Raw genomic sequence first — 6906 nt, forward strand, 5'->3', positions numbered from 1 at the left:
AAATGACTAGCTAATGGTGTGCTAACGGCCTTAGCACCACTCATCCCGAATCTCTCAAGCACCCGTCTAATATACTCAGCCTGGGATAGCCGCAGTGTGCCCAAGAGTTTATCTTTACTGATCTTCATTCCCAATATCTGTTTTGCTGCGCCTAGATCCTTCATGTCGAACTCACTTGACAGCTGCTTCTTCAGTTTCTTGATCTCTGTCATATCTGAACCGGCTACTAGCATGTCGTCGACATATAGGAGTAGGATGATGTAACTCTTGTCAAACTCTTTGACAAAACAACAATGATCAGCATTGCACCTAGAATAACCGTTCCTGTGCATGAATCCATCAAACTTTTTGTACCATTGCCTTGGAGCTTGTTTCAGGCCGTACAAGCTCTTCTTCAATCTGCATACCATCCTCTCTTTTCCCTTCTGAGAAAACCCCTCTGGCTGCTGCATATATATCTCTTCCTCTAGGTCACCGTGGAGGAAAGCTGTCTTCACATCCAGCTGCTCGAGATGTAGATCTTCAGCTGCAACAATACTCAGGACTGTTCTGATGGTAGTCAGTTTGACTACTGGAGAGAAGATCTCTGTGTAATCAACTCCTTCTCTCTGCTGAAATCCTTTGACCACCAATCTAGCATTGTATCTTTTGGAACCATCATGTTCCTCTTTGATTCTGTACACCCATTTATTGCTCAAGGCCTTTTTCCCCGTTGGTAGCTTCGCAAGTTCCCATGTCTTGTTGGTGTTCAAGGATTTTATTTCATCTTTCATGGCGAGCTCCCACTTGCTCGCATCATCCCTTCGAAGGGCTTCAGCATAGCTCTCTGGCTCTCCACCGTCACTCAACAATAGATAGTTGAGATGAGCTCTGGGCTGTAGTGATGGATACTTTGAATTAGGCTTGGGGACTCTAGCTGACCGCCTTAACTCTCTGACGGGCGAAACTAGCTCTCCATCTTCATCTGCCCCCTCTGAAGTGGTCTCATCCATCATCTCTTCTTCTTCATCAGAACTAGCTTCGGGATTGTCTCCACCTGAGGCATCATCTAACTCGAAATATGTAGGATCACTCTGCATCGAGCTAGTGGGCTGAACTGCATCACAGTCTTTGTAGAGGACTGATTCGTTAAAGACCACATCCCTGCTTCTGATGATTTTCTTGTTCTGCTCATCCCAAAATTTGTAGCCAAACTCATCACCGCCATAGCCAACAAAGAAACATTTCAAAGACTTAGGATCAAGTTTGTTTCTTGCATGATCACTCAGATGAACATAAGAAACACAACCAAATACTCTCAGGTGAGAAAGGTTTACCTGCTTTCCACTCCATACTTCTTCAGGTATTTTGTGCTCCAAAGGTACTGATGGTCCCCGGTTGATTAAGAAGGCAGCTGTGTTGACTGCTTCTGCCCAGAATTGCTTTGGAAAACCTGCTTGTAACCGCATACTTCTGGCTCTCTCAGTCAAAGTTCTGTTCATACGTTCTGCTACGCCGTTCTGCTGGGGTGTGCATGGCACTGTCCTCTCTAATCTAATGCCGCTGTCATAACAGAACTTCTTGAACTCTGAGTCTTCATACTCGCCGCCGTTGTCAGAACGAAGCTTCTTGATCTTCAAACCGGTCTCGTTCTCAACCATAGCCTTCCATCTCTTGAAGACTTCAAACACTTCTGATTTGTGTTTCATGAAATAGACCCAAGTCTTCCTCGAGTGATCATCTATGAAGGTCACAAAATATAACCTTCCGCCGGTGGATGGAACTGATGCTGGACCCCACACATCTGTGTGAACTAACTCAAGCTTCTCTTCCTTAGGGGTTCTGCCAACCCTTTTGAAGCTTATTCTCTTTTGTTTCCCAAGTATACAACTTTCACATAAGTCAATATCAGCTGATCTCAAACCTGGTAGCTTCCCGTTCGACTGCATAACCTTTAGGCCTTTGCTACTCATGTGACCTAGCCTCTGGTGCCACAAATTTGGATCTTCCTTACTTTCAGCCACTGCAATAGAACCACGTGCATCTATCGTCATATAGAGAGAACCTGTCTTCGTACCACGGGCAACAACCATGGACCCCTTTGTAACCTTCCACGTATCACATGCGAAGGTTGTTACATATCCCTCTTTCGCCAATTGTCCTATGGAGATCAGATTTTTCCTCAAGCTAGGAACATGTCTCACATCGCTCAGCTTCCATATAGACCCATTGAGCTTGATCTGCACGACTCCTTTGCCAACAATATCACAGGGCTGATCATCACCAATGTAGACTTTTTCTAGGTTTCCTGAAACATAGTTCTCAAATAAATCTCTATTTGAGGTAGCATGAAACGAAGCACCTGAATCCAGCACCCACGATTCAGTTTTGCTCTCCAATGAACAGATTAGGGCATCATCTGATTCTCCTGAGGCCACGTTCGCTTCAGTCTTGTTCTCCTTGTCCTTCTTGGGTTCTCGGCACTGATTCTCATAGTGGCCAAACTTGCCACAATTCCATCAATCGATCCCTTTCTTGCTCTTGCAGTTTCTGGACTTTGATCTGTCTTTCCTCGAATTAGGTCTTCCACGGATATTCCCTCTATTTTTGTTTCTGTTTCTGGCTCTGCTCTCAAATTTCAACGCCGACCCTGAATTAGAAATTCCTTCCTCTTGTCTTCTAATCTCCTCAGTCATAATCATGTCCACCACCTCTGAAAACTTCAGTTTTGATTTGCCACATGATCCGCTGATCGAGATAACGGTACCCTTCCAACTGTCGGGCAATTGACCAAGTATCAAGAGGGCTTGGATTTCATCGTCAAACTGAATATTGACCGAGTTTAGTTGATCCGTGATCTCGTTAAACTCGTTCAGGTGTTCCTTGAATTTCTGGCTCTCGGACATCCTCAAATTAAACAACTTTTTAATGAGATGTACCTTATTCGCCGCAGAGGGCTGCTCATACATACTGGACAACGCCGCCATGAGATCCGCCGTCGTATTCTGATTCTTGATGTTGAACGCTACTGATTTAGACAAGGTCAACCTGATCGCTCCAAGGGCCTTTCAATCCAATAGCTTCCAATCCGCATCCTTCATATCCGTCGGCTTCTCTCCCAATGGTAGGTATAAATCCTTCTGATAGAGGTAGTCCTCCATCTGCATCTTCCAGAACCCGAAGTTTGTTCCATCAAACTTCTCAATCTTGGATGTTTCCTTCTCAGATCCCATTGTCTCTGACCTCAAATCGCTCGCGCCGAACCTGGTCGCTCTGATACCACTTGTTGGGGATGCACAACCCCCCTGATGCGATTTGGAAATAGAGATTTAGGAGAGAAGAGAGAAAATCAAACAATCTCAAACACACAAGATTTACGTGGTTCGCTTCTCAATGTGAGAAACTACGTCCACGGCCGCCGCAGAAAAAAATTTCACTATTTTCGTCTTAATTACATCATGCCCTAATCAACCCTTTTATAGACTTAAGGGTTTAACAAGTAAAGAAGGAAACAGAACAAAACAGCGTCGCCGGTCGACCGCCGTGCCATGGCCGGTCGACCGCGATACTGCCAAATCACTTCTTCGTCGTTTTGCTTGAACTTCGTCGTCGTCGATCATGTTCCTCCTGTTCCAACTTTGTTTCTCCTCTCTTCTGAAGTATAGGGCATGCCTGATAGTTAGGCTTCACATATCCTAACACTGTTCGACAATTTGCGGCAGCCAGTGAAGAGCTTTCTGTGGAGCAAAACCCTTTGGAAGTTGATGGGGATTGTATTGGATCTCGCTGTTGAAGTTGGGCAGTACCTTTCGTTGCCGGTCTTGGCTTTGTCGCAGCTGAGCGAGATGTCTTATTGTGCCCTTGAGAGGAAACTGGTCCTTGTTCCGATTCCTTTTCTTGTTGCCTTTGCTGTTGCTGGAGTGATGAAGGATACTGCAGCTGAAGCCTCTTCAGGTCTTAAGGTTTGCATAATGGTTTTGGTAAATGTTTTGTCTTTATTAATGAAGGTTTATGTATGCTGTAGTATAGTTGCAGTAGGTGCTATGATGTTTTTGCACCCTTTTACTTTCTTGAAGATCATGATGACCATGACTGAAAGAAACATTTATTCACACCAAGAAAAAGGCATTCACACACTCAATAGTCTTATCTTTGGAAATTAATTATCCATACAATCTTTTAAACATTCCATTGATTTTTTTTATGTTTTCACTACCACTGACTCCTTATTGGTACTCTCCTCCTCAATAATTCATAACATATCTTCCTCTATGATTTCAAGTCTCCGGTACGTAACAAGTTTCAATGTGTCAAATGTTACTGAAAATTTGAGCTCTAGCCAAGGATTTATTCAACTGCGAGCCAAATGGATATGATTTTGACAGTTATGTGTTTAAAGAGTTGTATAATTTAAGTTTTTGCAAAGACTGTAGTTATGTGTTTAAAGAGTTGTATAATTTAAGTTTTTGCGAAGATTACAGTCTTGGTTATGGGGATCAGAGTGATGATGGATTACTTCCTGGTTATTGTGCGACTCCTAGCGATCTTTGGTTTGACTGGAGACTCGCCTTTGATGACGATGATGGTGGTGGAGTTTCTCTGATATCTGCAGGGTTTTCCCGGAAGTGGACTTCCTTTCCTGATTGCTTCGATTGCCAGATTGTATCTGGGAATTGTATTGGCCATTGCCGAGGAATTGATCCAAGTAAATAGTTAGCTCGGTTGTGTTAGTAGTTTGATAGATATTGATGAAACTGAGAATTTTGTTTCGTTTATTCTGAAATGTGGCGTTCCTTTAATAGATCAATTTGACCATGTTCTAAAATCTTAACTTGTTTGACATTTCAGGTGGTAATTCACATAGCAAATGGATAATTGCAGGTAATAATCCTTCCTCAGTTCATCAAGTATTGCTCCAATTTCTGTAATAACAAACTTTTTGATGTGAGGGTAATATTTGGCCATAAAAACCTTTAGTCTTATTACGTAGAAATATGGGACATGATTGTCGAAAATTCAGTTTAATGTATGTTGTATTGAATCATCGGAATTAATATGGTTATTTGCTTCAACTCCACATTTTGCGAATAAACATAGATTTATGTATCACTAGAAAGCGATAAATAAACATATGTCCAGTATCTTGATAATGCAATATTTATGAGGCAATGGCATTGTGTGGATACCCCCATTAGCTAATTTTTTGGTAGAGATGGAAATTTTCAGATCTATTTTTCATTAATTTGTCATTACTTAGTACTCGCCGATCTAAGTTTTTGTTTTTCCTTTCATGTGTTCAGCCTCTCCATCATGCGGCAAGAGGAGAACATTTGAATGTTGTGCATTAGCTTCTTTCAGCTGGGGCTTCACCTAAGACAACAAACGTTTATGGAATGGTTAGCACTTTTGTTAAATTTAGTGTGAGTTGCTCCGTTACAATTTATTTGTTTTTCATAATTTATGGTTAAATTGTTTGAAACTAGAAAGTTTGCTTATCTTCATTGGTAGTCACTTGAATGTTGTGCATTTGCTTCTTTGTTTTTAAAATATATTAACTGTTTACATATTTAGGTATCTCAGGAATTATGATGTATGACCTCGTTTCTGCTGTCTCAGTGGTATGATCACTATTACACATTTATACTATGTTACATTTTTGGGTATCTCATTAATTGAATATTATCGACATTTTTCGTATTCATTTCAGCTATACTTAACCCTTTCTTTTTACAGTCATGTTTCGAAGCGAAACTAGTTATTGATCCGATGGCAGAAGAGGAAGCTTGCCAATATGGAATCCGTCATCATGAGATCATCATGTCTAAAGGAATCAGTCTCTTCATAAAAGCAAATTTTTGTAGTACCTGCTTGTTAATAACGAGAGAGAACCATATTTTTTGTTGTTACTCACTTTGTAACTCAATGTTTTTGCTGTGTTGTAAAATGATGGATACATTTTGTGAACATAGATTATTAGATTAGTTAAAAACTCGATTATCTTACTTGCAAAATTGATCTAATTTTTTTTGCTTAATTCTTCAATGCGCAAAGTAGATTCCTTTAAAAAACACTGTAACATTTTGTCTAGGATGCTTCCTAAATGAAAATCCGTCTAGGATGAAATTTCGTCTAGGATACTTCCTAAACGGATTTTCGTTGGCGATGTTTCCGTCTGGATTCTTTAATTCATCGCAGACGGACATTCCGTCTTAGAAACTTCCTAAACGAATTTTTTTTCTGTTTAGGATTATCCGTCTAGGATGTTTTTCTAGACGGAAATTCGTCTAGAATACTGCGTCCTAGATCGAACCTTCCTAAACGAACATCTTAGACGGAATTCCGTCTGGGATAGTTTTCTTAGATGGAAATTTGACTTTCATAGACATAATTTTCCGTCCACGATACCTTATTTTCTACCAGTGAATCCCTCATTTTCTGATGTTTGATTTGCCAAAAGTAAAAGAAAATCTGTGGAGGAAACCGCGTGCCACGTTACAAAAAATAAAAAGTCAATTTCCCCTCTCACAACTCTGATTGTTTTTTAAAAATGAATCAAAATTAAATAAAAACTCAACTCACTTTTTCCTATATGAGTGGTAAACCAACCATGGTACCACAACACTTACTTTTTACTTTTTTCAAGTTGAATAAAACTTAGAAAAATGTTTAAAATTTCTTATGCCACATTTTTTTTAGCGAAACAAATATAAAAAATATTTTTCTGAATGCGAAGGAAATATGAAAATTTAAGGAAAACGTGTTTCCTTATAATTATAGAAAACAACCAAACGGGTCCTTAGTGGATAATCACAATTTATCGTAAATTATAAATACATAATTCATGATAATATGACAATGCTAAATTTAGAATGAATATTTGACACCCACTAGGGCCACTACACAACCAACGATTGTTAATTTTTTATT

General features: G+C 40.0%; 1 long non-coding RNA gene across 3 annotated transcripts; it reads left to right on the forward strand.

Moving 5' to 3' along the window:
* Positions 3687 to 5947, forward strand: LOC109823026. Of its 3 annotated transcripts, none has more exons than XR_002242381.1 (5): positions 3687 to 3941; positions 4828 to 4860; positions 5280 to 5399; positions 5551 to 5597; positions 5713 to 5947. It is a non-coding gene; the product is annotated as an uncharacterized LOC109823026 (long non-coding RNA). The 3 variants fall into 3 exon arrangements; XR_002242382.1 differs by having other exon boundaries at positions 5560 to 5597; XR_002242380.1 differs by having other exon boundaries at positions 5280 to 5375.

Source organism: Asparagus officinalis, chromosome 8 (genome assembly GCF_001876935.1).
Source record: "Asparagus officinalis chromosome 8, Aspof.V1, whole genome shotgun sequence".
Lineage (NCBI taxonomy): Eukaryota > Viridiplantae > Streptophyta > Magnoliopsida > Asparagales > Asparagaceae > Asparagus > Asparagus officinalis.